This window comes from Myotis lucifugus, unplaced genomic scaffold (assembly GCF_000147115.1).
Source record: "Myotis lucifugus unplaced genomic scaffold, Myoluc2.0 scaffold_159, whole genome shotgun sequence".
Classification (NCBI taxonomy): domain Eukaryota; kingdom Metazoa; phylum Chordata; class Mammalia; order Chiroptera; family Vespertilionidae; genus Myotis; species Myotis lucifugus.
This window is the reverse complement of record NW_005871207.1, coordinates 2399685-2400136: the sequence shown is the minus strand read 5'-3', so window position 1 is coordinate 2400136 and position 452 is coordinate 2399685. Positions and strand designations below refer to the sequence as shown.

Here is a 452-nt window from a genome sequence, read left to right as displayed (position 1 = left end):
ACTGGCTGGGAGGAAAGTTCCTGAGCTTAATCTCTCTGTGAGCATAAATGACTCAGGCAGACACCCAGGATTCTAAACACAAACCACTTCTGTTATATAAATATTTCTTTACAACTAGAGGGTTGGGCATTGTTGGATTGCACAGTTACCTTTGGTGAGGTGAATGTTCGGGATGTATCTCTAAACTGTAGTTTTGTCAATAACCTAAATTTAGAGTTATCTTGGTGAGATTTTAAGTGCACTGTGGAGAATAACTTTTTTTTTTTGACAGAGAATGATGTTTTGTTTAGTCATTTTTCTTTACAAATGAAACTCTGGGAATTCAAAATTAACATTCTTGCCTATGAGCTTCTTATAGACACCAGAAAAAGTTTCAGCCTTGTGCTCCACGTTGTTCTGCAGGGCTTTGTCCCAATGGGATGCAGAGACATGGAAGCATGGAACAGAGTGCG

The 452-nt window shown here is 38.9% G+C and overlaps 1 pseudogene; it reads right to left on the bottom strand.

The window, feature by feature from the left end:
- Positions 1-300: 300 nt before the first annotated feature.
- LOC102419936 overlaps positions 301-452 on the bottom strand; it is a 29939-nt pseudogene continuing 29787 nt past the window's right edge.